Source organism: Lepidochelys olivacea (genome assembly GCF_965140295.1).
Source record: "Lepidochelys olivacea isolate rLepOli2 genome assembly, chromosome: 3".
Classification (NCBI taxonomy): domain Eukaryota; kingdom Metazoa; phylum Chordata; order Testudines; family Cheloniidae; genus Lepidochelys; species Lepidochelys olivacea.
Window position 1 is genome coordinate 173,742,475 of NC_140413.1, and position 15,321 is coordinate 173,757,795.

A 15,321-nucleotide genomic window follows, 5' to 3' on the forward strand; every position below is an offset into this window, starting at 1 on the left:
TCACTTTGCTCTTTCTAGGACAAACTGCTTTTTAAAAAAAAAAAAAAAAAACACACCACAAATCTAAAGAATTATTACCGTTGAAGATGTAAGAATTTTGCACATCTAATTTCCCACCAGAAATGTTCATTTTATAGTAGCAATTTAGAAAAGATTCTGCTGTAGAGGAAAAAAATATGTATCAGCATTGTAATTAACACTTCTTTCTAAGTATTTAGGGTCTGCTCCAAAGCTCACTGAAGATAGTGGAAAAGTTTCCGCACTTATCTCACTGCACCAATGCAGCATTTTAAGTGTCCACTGCCAGTGAATATAAGCACAACCTTGGGACTTACTAATTCATGCAGAGACAGGGATCCAGAAACAGGAGATGGTGGGGGCTTTTTTTAATTAAGAGAATTATAAAGGGGTATAAAATTAAAAGGAAGCCGCCTCCTTCAGAGGAAAGTAAAAATAGAACAATTCCTTCCCTCCATTGTAATCAGTATTTTATCCTAGGTTTGCCTGCTGTTTTATTTATAAGTAGGGTGTCAAGGTTCCTTCTGCACTCTGAACTCTAGGGTACAGATGTGGGGACCTGCATGTAAGACCCCCCAAGCTTATTCTTACCAACTTAGGTTAAAACTTTCCCAAGGTGCAAACTTTGCCTTGTCCTTGAGCCCTATGCTGCCACCACCAAGCGTTTTAAACAAAGAACAGGGAAAGAGCCCACTTGGAGACGTCTTCCCCTAAAATATCCCCCCCCCCCCCCCCAAGCCCTACACCCCCTTTCTTGGGGAAGGATTGATAAGAATCCTCACTAATTTGTACAGGTGAACATAGACCCAAACCCTTGGATCTTAAGAGCAATGAAAAATCAAATCAGGTTCTTAAAAGAAGAATTTCAATTAAAGAAAAGGTAAAAGAATCACCTCTGTAAAATCAGGATGGTAAATACCTTACAGGGTAATCAGATTCAAAAACATAGAGAATTCCTCTAGGCAAAACCTTAATATACATTCCATCCAGCACAGCTTATTTTACCAGTCATTAAACAAAAGGAACTCTTACGCATTTCTAGCTAGATTATTTACTAATTTAACAGAAGTTCTGAGGCTGCCTTCCTGATCTGTCCCCGGCAAAAGCAACAGACAGACAGACACCCTTTGTTCCCCCTCCCCTCCAGATTTGAAAGTATCTTGTCCTCTCATTGGTCATTTTGGGTCAGGTGCCAGCTAGGTTACCTTAGCTTCTTAACCCTTTACAGGTGAAAGGGTTTTGCCTCTGGCCAGGAGGGATTTTATAGCACTGTATAGAGAAAGGTGGTTACCCTTCCCTTTATATTTATGACACAGGGAATGTAGGATTCAAATGAATTTCCCTATATTAGAGGCCAATCAGGCTTACATTTATATGTGATATAACAAGTTGTAGACAGAAAAGTAAATTTTGACCATATTAACTTCTAGTGTTTTACAACATACAGTGCAAATGGGAAAAGTAATTAGCAGGTATGAATTTCAGGTTGCTATAGCCTTTAGAAGAAAAATTGAAACCAAGCACTCAGTCCATGAGAAATACACTACTTTTTCCTTGTACTAGAAATACCATGCAGATCAATACTATGTTAAAAGTTAGCAGTGTATGGCTCTAGAAATAAAGTTTTAGAATGCAAATAATGTGGGTGGTCTCTGTGTGTCTGCATTCTAATTCTTTATCCAAAAGGTTCTGTGATATTGCACCGGATTGGAGGCACATATTATTACAGAAGGCCAAATTCACTGGTACGCTGCAGCTATGTTGTGCTGCTCTAATGATGCAAAGCAACTGTAAACCTGGCTGGCTAGCTCAGATTTATGTCTGCTTTACAGTGTCATTGTAGTTCAATGTAGCTAAAATATACTGCTGAATAGAATTGACCAGACAACGACAATTCCATTTAATGGCAACTTCAAGGTTTCTCATTAGATTGAGAACTTTAAGAACTTTTTGCAGAAATGGAACTGTGGGTAGTTAGGGTACTGGCTGAGATGTGGGAGATGCAGGTTCAACTTGCTGCTCTGCCTGATTCAAAACAGTTTTCCCATCCCACATCACTTCAGATGAATCAGAGCAGGGACTTGAACCTGTCTCTTCCACATCTCAGGCCAGTACCCTAACCACATAGCAGTAAAGTCAGTCACTCCCTCCCCCACAAAGAAACCTTCCAGATGAAAGTTTTGGAACTAGTACATTTCTCTGAAACAGTGTTCAGTCTCTGACAAAACAGCATGCTTTGTGAAATAAAATTGTTCTTACCAGCTCCACTGCCGAATTGGGTACAGAGTAGATTTTTTGTAGGTTTAACAATAAGATAGGAATAATTAGTTCTAGGGAGGAGTCAAAAGTGTAATAAAGAAATATAGAACAACAGTGCAAGCCAATGGCTAAAGGTGCCATTTTTATATAATTGACAAAGTTAAAAGCAAATGGAATTTGACAGTACCATCACTCTTCTCCCACCCCCACACCTGCTCTGTTTCTTGTTGAGTAGTGGCCAAAACAAGACTCCTGTTTAACATCATACAGTGTGTGTCTTTTTGTAAGAAAAGAGACCTTGGAATGGGAATTATTTCTTAAATTTTGTACTAAATGTGTGTGTGACAGGAATCCCAGGGGAGCCAGGTGAGGTCAGTTAGGGTGAACTGCAAAGAATGGGGCAGGCAATCCCCAAAACTGGTGGATAGTCCAATACTTAGAAGCTCTCTTGTGCTGACTTAGTAAAGCTATTATACCTCACTGGTTACTCAGAAGTCAACAATGCAGTTCCCTTAAAGTAACCCAGCCTCAGGCCTCCACCTAGTCAACGAAGTCAGTTATGATGAGGATTAATGAAAATCTTAAATCATACGAAAAGGGTTCTACCAATCTCAAAGGATCAGACACATTACCTCCCAGGTAAATGAATATTCCAGATCTTACCCAAATACACACTTATAGCCAAGTCTTATTAACTAAACTAACATTTATTAAAAAAGAAAAGGGAGAGTATGGTTATGAGTATGCATAGACATGAGTTCAATCAAGAATAGGTTCAGATTCATAGCAGAGATGGTGAGCTTTTTCAGTTGCAAAGAGTTCTTTCAGAAATAGTCCATAGGTTATAGTCTAATGTTTATATTTCAGGGCGTTCCAGTTAGAATTGGGATCTCAGTCTTTGCGGCTTAGGCTTCCCCTGCCTGAAACCTCAAGCAGATATGAGATGACAGGATCAGGACCCAAGGGTCTTTTATACAATTCCAGGCCTTCTTTGACAGATCAGAGTCCTTAGGCCAACAATCGGCAATTAGGGCAACTTTGAAGTAGGTCAATTTCCCAAGCATCATGGCAATTAGCTACACTAATTAACATAAGGCAATTGCTTATTTTTCCACCATTTGCAGATGATTTGCTATACATTTTAAAGAGAGATGAATACAATAGATATCCTATGTTTACAGTTCATTTAAATGTAAAGAAGTTCTTTTGATCTCTGAATTAACAGAATACAGACTGTTAGATTACATTGTTGAGCTCTACCGATGTATATGTAAATACACAATACCACAAACATTATCTCCCCATATCTTTTTAAGGGTTGAATTGGAGTAATTTATTTTGCAGGATGCTTAACACTTTCTGGTCATGCATCACAATATAGCTTAGCGAGTCCTCTTTTCATAGGACACAAATCCAAATAAAATGAAACCCATATAGAATCATTGTAAATGATTATAAATGCTTCCCTAAGCCATAAGGCTCACCACCTCAGACAAAGATATGCCACAGTAAATCAGTTTTTGTTGGAATCTGACAGGGCCAAATTTTGCCATGTTCTCCATGCAAGAGGATCTACCAGGAACCATCATGTTTCTAATGCACACATTGGCCAGGCCAAGAAGAGGCTGAAGTGGGAGGGTAGGGCTACATCCCTCTGTCCCCACAGAGTTATGGCCTTTTCCATAACAGTGCATCAGAGTTAAGGTGGCAGCACGACTAGTAGGTCCACAACTATGCAGCTCAAAGGCTAAACTTCTCCATGAACACATGTAGTGGCTGTTGTCCCTGTGGGATGAAGGCAGTTCAAGCAAGTTGTAGCTGAGGGTCAGATGGCTACTACTGACATAGTGGATTAAAGGTTCTTGGAAGGTTGGGTCCCCCCTACTACCCTAATTTAAGAATTTATCAGTAAACCCATTGTAAGCGTGTGTCCTCACCTTTAGGTAGCCCCTTGTGCCCAGACATGGCATTGAAGAGACCTTCATCTCACATACCTGCCCTGAGGGGCCACTTCTTTGGCTCTGGAATGGCCACCAGTCTCACCTGGCATCTTTTCTTGACTCCTTCTGTGGCTTTTTGTTGGCTCCACCCTCTGGCCTAATCACATAAGAGTTCACTCCCTTCCCCCAGGGTACTGGAGGTCCAACTGAAAGTTCACAAAATGTCCAAACTTATAGTTCCTCTGCTACTCTTAGGTTCATCTGAAATCTGCTGCTTCCTGGCCCCTACAGAGATGGTCTTCAACCACTTACTCCCCAGCAAGATTCTCCCACTGCTTCCCTTTGTGAGGGACTCCAGCAGTTTACTTCTGAGGATCTCCCTGTTCCTTGTAGCCTCTATCTCATGGCTCCCACCACAGAAGTCTACTCTGGTCCCTGTTAGTGACTCAGCCTGACTTCCTGAGGCTCTTCCCAGCTAGGAACTACCCTTGTTCTTCTCTCTAGGGTTTTTCTCCCTGTATTGAGTTCCCAGCTCTATATAAATAGTGCTGTCCCTGCTTCACCGCAGCTTGAGTGGGTGGTCAGTCTTTCTAATTAAGCCTAGTGATACGCAGCTGGGGTTACTAATAACCTTTACGTTGGATATAGCTTATCAATTAGCTGAGGAATAGCTGCTAAATCAGAAGCAAGGCTGAATCCAGCTTGCCTCAAAAGGCTAGCTAACCCATGATACCTATTTTATATTAAAAGTACTCTACATAGTAGAACAATACCAAAACATTGTGTTTTAAAATATTTTAAAATATAATTCTGTGCTTCTGTGGTAGACTGTTGTAAGATTAACATTCCTGAGCATGTGAGAAAACTTAAATGTATGGGTTTTTTTTGTTTTATTGCTAAATGATTCTGAGGTGTATTTTTTTTTCACATTTATATTGAATGAGCTCTGTCTCTAGTTTAGCTTCATAACATATAGTTATACAGATAAGGTGCTATTTTGCCTTGCTATTCCAGTTGACGTATTCCTTCTGTATTCTTTATCAAGCTATATAATTTGCCATAGTTTACTTTCCTAGAACATTAGCTTTCTGACATCAAAATGAAGAAGTGTAGTTCTTGTTGCATTAGGCATTGTGAGTTAAGACATTTAGGACTTTTTGTGTTAACATTTAAACTCACAGCAACTTAACATTGCTCTGTAATACTATTGTGATCAACCAAATTTCACCCTAGTAGTTATTATTCCAAACAATATTGGAAGACTAAAAAATTATTATTGCTATTAGAAATGGGCCTATTCCACTGTCCTACTTCGAATGCCACTGTCCTACTTCTTGCCTTTTTTTTTTTTTTTTAAATATATGCGTTCTACATGTGAGCTGGAGTTCCCCCCACACATTTAGCAAGTCCAGGAGAGAGAGAGTGGCCAAAAGTCAACAAGAGAAGACACCATGTTGGTCATCTGCAGACTTGGGCTGATTTTGATGTACATGATGTCATTCAAAAACCAGCATTTGTTGTTTTTTTTTTCTGTCTCTTTGTCAACTAGTGATCCAGTAACCTGTTTTTTGCTTGTTTGTTTTTTAAATTAAAAACAACTCTATGCCAACCTTCCGCCCCCCATATTTATAAGGGGAAATTAAATGTTTAGTTTAAAATTAACCTAGATGTATATCTATTCCTTTACACTGAATTAGTACTACGTTTATTCAAATTTGGAAATGCAAATATTTGGTGCATTTTGTAAAACCAGAAAATCTTTCTGAACTTTAGTGGTATGTGAGTTTGAGAGCTTTCATATTTTAATTTTAAAGAGCTATAAAAGTGTGACTACTACAACTTTTTATTTTTAGGGAGATTGGAAGACACAAAAGGTGTTTTGAGGGGGCAAAGGAATACACAATATTTTCAGCATAGTCAATCATTCATTCATTGTTTTTATTGGTTTGGGGGTTTTGTTTGTTTGCTTTTTCATTTTGTCAAGTAATAAAGAGCGTATTTTTATAACTCCAACATGCAAAGAAAGAGACCTTGTTGGAGTTTTAAGCAGAAGCTGCTGCTGTAAGTGGGAGAGGTCTTTATAGGAATTTGAGGAATGGTGTAAAAGTGTCCCTAGTATGCCAAATTTAGGCTGTCTGAGGAGACTGAGCTTGAAGTAGAAGCATTTATTTTATTACTGCTTTAGTCTTCTGAGTGTGAAGTTTTAAAAAAATCCTTTCTGTAAACAACTGCAGTATTTTACTGTGAGTTGGGCAGTAGCTGGCATTTAATGCCAAGAGGAAAATCCATTCTCTTCCCCCCCCCCTCATTTTTTTTCATTTACTACTCAAATGACGTGTTCATTGTTTCTATCACTAACAGCGTTTTAGCAAAAAGAACTACCTAACTCTCTTAAAAACTTTCTATTTGTATTTCTTTCAGTCATATCCTATAAGGACTGATTATGGAACTGGTCCAAGTCTTGCATTATGGCCCAAACAATAAAACTAAAAGTAGACATGTTTCTGGGTTTGTTTTCTTGAGTGCTCTGAATCATTATTTCATACTCAGAATGATTTTGAACTAAATATTGTGATCAGCATGCTAAAGATACAGGGTTACTTTTATAGACAGGTTGATTTGTTTGCTTTTAGTTTTAACCTTTCACTTTTGATGTTCTTGTTCATCTTCAGCGAGCAAGTAATAAACATGAAAAATGTTTATTACTTCGGATACAGGTTGTGAAAATTAAAGGCAACAGCTTTCTAAAGTGGAGAATCCGTTTTGAATGCATTCCACAAAACTTGCCTTGTTCCTAATTTTTGTTCTTATATAACAATAGCTAAGTCCCCTCTTTCTGCATTTTTGACATTTTTAAATGTCTGCACAGTTTGTCATTTGATATTTGAAAAATAAAGTAGGCACAATTAGGCATGTGTCATTTGTGGCAAAACAATTTTCACATGTACATCTTTGTCAAGAATCAAGGCTGCGTAGTATGTACATCTTGAGCAGGGTTTGTTTGCCAATGGAATGTTTGCAGAAAGCAAGATGAATATTTGTATTTCTTCTAGTGGGTCGTAATGAATAAGTGTAAAAGGCAGAAAATATAATTGTATCAAAATTAAATAGATGGTTCTGCTTCAGTATTTGTTGATTTGCTTTTTAGAGAACTTACTGTCATAGGAAATAATCCTAGAGATGTAGGACTAGAAGGGACCTCAATAGGTCATCTAGTCCAGTCCTTGGCAGGATCAAGTATTACCTAGATCATCCCTGACAGGTGTTTGTCTGGCCTGTTCTTAAAAATCTTCAGTGACAAATTCCACAACCTCCTTAAGTAATTTGTTCCAGTGCTTACCATTAGGAAGTTTTTCCTAATATTTAACCTAAATCTCCCAGGCTGCAATTTAAACCCATTGCTTCTTGTCCTGTCCTCAGTGAGTAAGGAGAACAATTTATCACCCTCCTTTTTATAACTACCTGTCACAGGGCAAGCACATCCCATCCCCCTTTGGGACAGGGTAAGAGCATTGTAGCTCTGCAGTTACTCTCCCCTGACTTCCCTCAGCCTCAGGGCAGTAGGGCCTATGGGCCAAAATCAATGGGTCTGCTCTCCCCTCAGGGTGGTGTGGCCCAAGATGGCCACCCTTTCCTTCAGGGCTGTAGGGCCCACTGGCCAGAATCAATATGGCCACCCTCTCCTTCAGGGCAGTATGGCCTAATGGCCAGAGTCAATATGGCTGCCCTTCCTTACAGGGCTGTGTAGCTCAGCAGTCAAAGTCAATGTGATTGCCCCTCCTCTCTGGGCTGTGCAGCCTAGTGGTCTGTTATGGAGGTGAGCCACCACCCAGAGGTAGGTAGTGGCCAGGGTAGGGGTACTCAGGCCCTCTCTACTCTACCAGGTCCCATCCCAAGGCCCTGTCAGTGGTAAATGGCTTTGCCACTGAGTCAGAGGGGATCGGAGTGAAATACATTGACTTAGTGCCCAGTTCTATAACCGGTCCACTGTCTCTAGTTCCCCTGGAACACTTTCTACCATATCTTCCAATGCAGTGGTCTGGCATCTCAGGTTTTCTTGGCCTGTGCTGTTCCTGGCAGCTCTGACACACTTGGACATCCGCAGGTACTTGGGTATCCACCTGGGTCTCGGCACCTCCGGCTTCCACAGTCTGTGGGTTCAGCAGTTCCCAGGTTGGTACCTGCAGCATATATCTTCCCTCTTCAGCAGTGAGCCCAGACTGAGCTGAGCAGCTCTCTTTTATACTGGTGCTCTGGTTGGTGCACCCAGCAAGGGTGAGGGGGCGTGGCTTCCTCTGCCCAAAGTGTGGGGTTAACCCCTTCCTGTCCAGTGCAGGGCAAGCACACCCTCTCACTCAACCTTTTAAGTACTTGAAGACTGTTATCATGTCCCCTCTCAGTCTTCTCTTCTCCGGATTAAAGAAACCCAATTTTTTCAACCTTTCCTTGTAGGTCATGTTTTCTTATCATTTTTGTTGCTTTTCTCTAGACTTTCTTCAATTTGTCCACGTCTTTCCTGAAATGTGTTGCCCAGAACTGGACACAATACTCCAGCTGAGGTCTTATCAGTGCTGAGTAGAGTAGAAGAATTACTTCTTGTGTCTTGCTTACAACACTCCTGCTAATATATCCCAGAATAATGTTACCTTTTTTTTTTCAACAGTATTACATTGGTGCCTCATATTCTCATATCCCAGATCCTTTTCTGCAGTACTCTTTCCAAGGCAGTCATTTTACGTTTTGTATTTGTGTAACTGATTTATTCCTTCCTAAGTGTAGTATTTTGCATTTGTCCTTATTGAATTTCATCCTATTTATTTCAGACCATTTCTCCAGTTTGTCAAGATCATTTTGAATTCTAATCCTGTTCTCCAAAATACTTGCAACCCCTGCCAGCTTGGTATCATCTGCAAACTTTATAAGTGTGCTCTCTATGCCATTAAAACAAACTCAAACAGAGGCTAGAAATAAACATAATAGTATATGATGGTTCCCAAGCAATTTAAACAGTTTGTATTATTTATACTCCTTTAAATTCCAGTCAGTTTTCCAGCCTTGTTGGATTAAAGAACATTATACAGAAATTCAGAGCACAATGTAAGCTTAAAATTCTGATCCCTCCACATGCTCAGTTTCCTATTTTTTGGAAAACATTGGCTGCACTTTCAGAATGCTTGCAAGTAAGGACTTGGCTGGTATACATGACCTGAAGTTTAGCAGAGTTTATAGTGCAAATTTCAAATCCAGATGAAAAATAAAATTTCATATTGGAGAAGTTTTTTCTAAAACATTTCATTCTTCCTATCTTGGAAATAATTCAGGAAGAACATTCTCTTATTTCTATAATTCCCTTACCATCAGAATCCCAGTGCACGGATCACAAACACAAATGAGGGTTTTCCAGTTAGAGATTTAATGTTATTATTTGTATAATAGTGTCCAAAAGCCATGGCCAGGATCAAGTCTCCTTTGTGCTAGGAATTGTACAAACACAGATTCCTGCTCTGAGGAATTTACAATCCAAGGCCCCAATTCTGCAAACAGTTTTGCACTTGCTTCAATTTAAACTTGTGAGTTGTTCCACTAAGTGAACTCCTGACCCTACTGAAGTCAGTGGCAAAACTCCCATTGACTTTTGTAGGGTGAGGCTTTCTTTCACCCATGACTTCTTTGGGACTAGTCATGTGCTCAGAATGAAATGTGTATAAAGTGCTTGCAGGATCGACATCTAGGTCCCCATGTGGTCCTGTGCAGAACTCCAAGCTAGTGAGGCTCTGCATGGACACAGGGATCCACACTAATGGATCTGATGGCAAGAATGAGGCTTATTAAAGGTAACATGCAACAAGTAAATGGTAAAAAAAGAAAGAAGGTGAAGACAGAGAATGAGGGTAAAAGTGAGGAGTTCATGTGGTTACAGTGTGTGAATACTGGGGTTGTTTGGGAGTATTCATTTTAATACCTCTAACTATTTTACTTGTTTTTAATAGTTTTGCCTATTTCTATTATTTTATTTCAATCTTTTGCCTTTTACTGTTTTTATTCTTCTATGTATTTCTTTTTATATAGATTTTTTCAACTGTTCTTGGTTTTGTTTTTTTAATACCTGTACCTGTTTTTTTGAGAAGGAAGAAGGTAGGAGGTATGGTAAGGGAGAGCAGACAAGTAAAAACAATAGTAGCATTAACATAAGAGAACAGAAAACAAACGGCAACAAATTAGCTGTTTTTGTTCTTGGAGGAGTCAGATGGTGGAATAGAGTTGAACCAGGAGGAAATGTAGTCTTTGACATTACATGAAAGTGATGGGAATAGTCAAAAGCCATAAAAGTATATTCTCACTGCTAGGGTGGGGAGCAGGGCTTTAGAAATCCGCTCCAAAAGGCCAGTAGAAAAACAGGTGGTGGGGGTTCTTGGTGGTGGGCAGACCCACTGGAATCCAGTATCCTCAGGCTGGAGTGCCTGGCTCAGATGAGGCATGAGAAGGCCCTGCACTCACCCCTACCCATTCGAAGCAGGGAGCCTTATGGGTGGTGCTAGCAGGACCAACTGAGAATTAGATTTTAAAAACAGCAAATCTGTAACTTATCTAGTATTCATAAAGCTGCAAGATCCTTCCTCTCTTACTTTTTTTGCCCCTCAGTGGCTTTGACCATTCACTTCTTACTAATTTGGCTTTACTCACCACTTCATCCATGACTACGTGTATTTTCAAGCTTTTAAATTTTTTCCTAATAGCTGGAAACTGTATGAATAAGTACAGTAAGCTATTATATAAATAACTATATTCAATGTCTTGTTTCCTGAGATGCTCTTTTATTTTTTGCTATCCTGAATGTGTCCTGTAAAATATTTAGAGAGACAAGTTGGGTGAGGTAATATCTTTTATTAGACCAACTTCTGTTGGTGAAAGAGACATGCTTTTGATCGAACACAGAGTTCTTCTCTGGGTGAGCCCAATAAAAGTTATTCCAGTAAAAGATATTACCTCACCCACCTTGTATCTCTGATATCCTGGGACCAATATGGGTACATCAACACTGCAAACTATAAACTGTTTGTCATTTTGTAAATAAGTTCAGACTTTAGGCAGCCAGTAGTTCTCCAAATCATGGCCTACGCCCACAAACATTCAGCTGTGATCTTCTGTACTCCTAACACTCAGCCATTCTCTCTCAAAACTGTGGCACAGGCAGAAGTTCCATCATCATCCTGGAGACTCACTCCCTGGCTCTGAATAGTTTCCTAACATATTTGGCTTCAGTTTGGGCCTTTTGCCTGGTCCACCACAATTCAGCAGGTCAAACCAAGCATAATATCCAGTTATTCTACAATATTAGAAAAATCACCAGTTAACTAAACCTTGACCACAGAGCAGGCCACAAGCTTGACCTTAAGGTTTCTTGGATAACTATATGTAGTACCTGAAATCTCTCTTTTAACCTGCACAGCTTTTTGTAAGAAATGGGACAAAAACACTTTACAGTCTGCTTAAGAGAACATTTTTAGCTCTTGAGGTTTTGGCATCTATTTTAAACCAGATCTATTTATTGAAGGATTACTTTAAAAACAGGAAATGGTATGTGATTATTTTTTCCTTTCTATCCTAATATCTTTACTAGAAAGATAAGCTTGAAGTGGAAAAAGAGAGAGAGCATTCATAAAGACTTACAAACTGTAGGAAAGTCCTGTGACTGAACTTGATAAAAGCACGGCTAATTATTCAGCCAACATTATGACCTTCAGTACATTGTCTCTGCAAGTCCAACAGCTGAATGTAACTTATATAGTCTACATAGGTATTGGCAGAAGTCCGAGGCTGTTTGCTTTGTAGGAGCTCCCTCCCATTCAGAGAAAATCCAGGCAATTAAGGTTGCTTTTCAGAAGCCTGTTTCATGTCTCTAATACAGTGATTTTCAAGCTGTGATCTGTGGGCCTCTGGGTGTCCGCAGATTATGTCTAATGTGTCAATGAAAGGTTGTTGTTACCACAGAACAGTGGGTTTCAACGTGCATTCCACAGACCCCTGAGGTTGGGGAGGGTGCGTGGGTGAAGACTGTGTCCAAAGATTTCCACACCTCCATTCGAAAGTTTTCAGGAGTCCGCAAATGAAAAAAGGTTGAAAACCACTGCTAATACATATTTCCAAAAAGTAGTAATTTTAATAGAATGAGCTTGGCTAATATACAACAGGTATATTTTGATATAAACCTTTTGTTTTTTCCACCTGCATTTTTTCACAGTTTTAACTACCCTTTCTTTAAGCACTTAGCAAATATTTCAAGCTCAAATAATTGTTTATTTAAAGGACGAGGAAGAAATTACCTAAAATAAAACACAGTGGTAAGACTGCTGGCATTCATTATGTTTTGAAGATAACTCTGAAGTTGCCACCCCGTCATATCAATGGGGAAAAACACGATTGAACCTGCACAGTGGTAGACAGCCCTGCATGGGAGTGAGGGGAAAGGGAATCACAAGGTGGTGAGTGCCAGAATGGGCCCATCCCCCTCCAAAGGCTCTCCAGCTCCCGTTGGCCAGCCAGAGGGAGATGGGAACTGATTAGCCCCTTGCCTTCCCTCCATTAATTTAAACTGTTTCCTGGGTCTGTTGGAGCCTCTCATTCTCTTTAGGTGCCCCACTGTGAGTCTGACTGCTTTCCTGTTTTGGGGGTCAGGAAGGAATTTTTCCTGTTTGGGCCGGTCAAAGTTCCTTCTCTACTCTGAACTCTGGGGTACAGATGTGAGGACCCGCATGAAAGACCCCCTAAGCTTATTTTTACCAGCTTAGGTTAAAAACTTTCCCAAGGCACAAACTTTGCCTTGTCCTTGAACAGTATGCTGCCACCACCAAATGATTTAGACAAAGCACAGGGAAAGGACCACTTGGAGTTCCTATTTCCCCAAAATTTCCCCCCAAGCCCTTACACCCCCTTTCCTGGGGAGGCTTGAGAATAAACAAGATGAGCACAAACCAGCCCTGGATTTTTAAGACCCAAAAAAACCAGTCAGATTCTTAAAAATCAGAACTTTATTAGAAGAACAAAAAAAGATAAGAGAACAACTCTGTAAGATCAGAATGGAAGATAATCTTACAGGCAGTTAGATTCAAAACATAGAGAATCCCTCTAGGCAAAACCTCAAGTTACAAAAAGACACAAAAACAGGAATACACATTTCCTCCAGCACAGCAAATTTACAAGCCAAAACAAAGAAAATCTAACACATTTTCTAGCTAGATTACTTAATAACTTTACAGGAGTTGGAGGGCTTGCATCCTTGATCTGTTCCCGCAAAGGTATCACACAGACAGACAAAAGCCTTTTTCCCCCCCCTCCAGATTTGAAAGTATCTTGTCCCCTCATTGGTCATTTTGGGTCAGGTGCCAGCGAGGTTACCTTAGCTTCTTAACCCTTTACAGATGAAAGGATTTTGCCTCTGGCCAGGAGGGATTTTATAGCACTGTATACAGAAAGGTGGTTACCCTTCCCTTTATATTTATGACAGGGCCAAATTGGCAGGGGCCTGGTGGGTTTTTTTGCCTTTCTCACAGCATCATGGAGGCATAATAGGTAACAGAGGAGTAAGACAAACATTATTAGTAACTTTAAGAATATTTTAATTCATTGCAACTTGTGGCCTGTGTCAAGTGTGGATAAAAGGCCAACATGGCCAGCACCAGAAGTAAAGGAGACGTGAGAATTTGCTGGTGTATGGGAGAAGAGTAATCATAACATCTTGCAAACGGAGGTCCCCTGTGGGTATTCCCTGTCTTCCATGCAGAATCTGGGGTGATGAGGTGGATAGCGTCTCTTGCCAGTATAAAGTGAATAAAGTTGCTGCCTGCCATTTAAATCCATCCCTGTGTCTTCTTCATTCATCTCCCTGTCCTGATTAAGTAGACGACTCATTGCATATAGTTCGGGTGAACTAGCTAAAGATTAAAGTTAAAAGCAGTTATAGTTCATAATGGAGAAGCCAGTTTTGCTTAGTTGGAGGACCAATGTGATGAGTTTTTGTGGATGGGGGGTTGCTTGGATAGTTATTAAATCAAGATTGTAGAATTATTAGTCATAGCGGTATATTAATACATTATGCTATGGTAATCCCTAAAGGCCTGTGATACAGCATGGCCAGAGAGCAGCAGAAGGGTGTGAGAAGGGAGCCCTATTCCCTGTAGAAGGAAGAAAGTTTGCTATAGATTAATTAGAGCACCTGAAGCCAATTAGAGCACCTGAAGCCAGTCACATGATAAAAAACCCCTGCTTCAATCAGACAAGGGAAAGCGTTGAAGCAGAGTGGATTGGTGTTGGAGCAGAGAGCAGTTTACATGGAAGTAGAGGAGCGTTTGGAGAAATGCTGCAGTGGGCTAAGAAGACCAAGACCCTAGGTAAAGGGACACCTGGTTTGTGCAGAGGGAGGGCAGGAAGCCCCACAAGCAGACGACCAGGAGAAGGAAGTAGCCTAAGGGAAGGAACTGCTAGTTCTAGTGGTTTACCGCTATCCCTAGGGCCCCTGGGCTGGGACCTGGAGTAGAGGATAGGCCCAGGTCCCTCCCTTTCCACTCCCCTCCTCTAGGACAGTAGTGAGGCAGTTAATACCCCAGTTGAGGGGCAAGAAATGGTTCCCTGAACGCCCCCCCCACCGAAGAAGAGAAAGTGCGAGACCCATCATAGTAGTGCTGGCAATTTGCCACATGTGGTGTGAGTAGTAGGATCTACATGCTGGGGACTTAAACCAGGCTTAGCCAAAACCCTCCCGTCCCTAAGATGGACGACGTGGTCAAGGCCCTAATACAAGCCACCGCAACCCAGCAGGCGGCTACCCGGGTCCAAGCAACCGCCCAACAGGAGGTGACTCGGATGCAGAAGGAGACTAATCGTCTGTTGATGAGTCAGGCTGCCCAGGACCAAGCCCTGTTGCAAGAGCTGGTAAACCAGATGAAGGCCCTTATGGAGCTGAACCGCAACTGCGACAGGACCCGGACCATACGGGCCAGCCACTGCCTACAGAAAATGACACGGGAGGATGGTGTGGAGGTATACCTCCTGGCTTTTGAAAGAGCAGCCCTGCGGGAGGCCTGGCCCCAGTGGTCTCATATCCTCG

General features: G+C 40.9%; 1 protein-coding gene across 6 annotated transcripts in view; it reads left to right on the forward strand.

Annotated features, from left to right (window-relative positions):
* PLEKHH2 (pleckstrin homology, MyTH4 and FERM domain containing H2) overlaps nt 1–15,321 on the forward strand; it is a 128,796-nt gene that overhangs the window by 19,822 nt on the left and 93,653 nt on the right. The window lies entirely within an intron of this gene.